The sequence below is a fragment of the Bison bison genome, unplaced genomic scaffold, assembly GCF_000754665.1.
Source record: "Bison bison bison isolate TAMUID 2011002044 unplaced genomic scaffold, Bison_UMD1.0 scf7180017864378, whole genome shotgun sequence".
In the NCBI taxonomy this organism is placed as follows: Eukaryota; Metazoa; Chordata; class Mammalia; order Artiodactyla; family Bovidae; genus Bison; species Bison bison.
Window position 1 is genome coordinate 479513 of NW_011494950.1, and position 544 is coordinate 480056.

A 544-nucleotide genomic window follows, 5' to 3' on the forward strand; every position below is an offset into this window, starting at 1 on the left:
GATTTAATAAAATAATTGTATTTTATCATGATCTTTTAGCTAACCTATGGTTTTTGGCTACCACAGCCCAATGCTTGTTGGTTTCTGACTCTTAAGAACTGGAAGCCTTTTGGTATTCACCCATCTGAAGATATTCTTGTATTGCAAGCATATTAAGGCATGGAATGATTAAAATAATAAACCTCAAGAACTGAGAGACGACTGACAAAAGATAGATACACATGTAATATAAGTTAATATTTTGTTTTAAACGATGTCTAGCTGCCTAAGCCTCGCAAAATGAGTTGATGTCAAAATGGCAAGTAGCCACTTTCTGTTTTAAACTAATTCATTTGTGAAAGGACATAAAATGAAGTTTAAAGCTTAGCTTTCAAAGAATATTATGGGTTATGAATTCTATTATCCCATCTAATTTACATACAGAGGAAATGTACTGTAACCTGTTAGAAGTATCTTTAACCTGAAGACTGCTTGCAAAGACAGATAGATAAAACAATATAAAATACAAATTTAAAAATCATTTTAAAGCATGAACACTCATGCT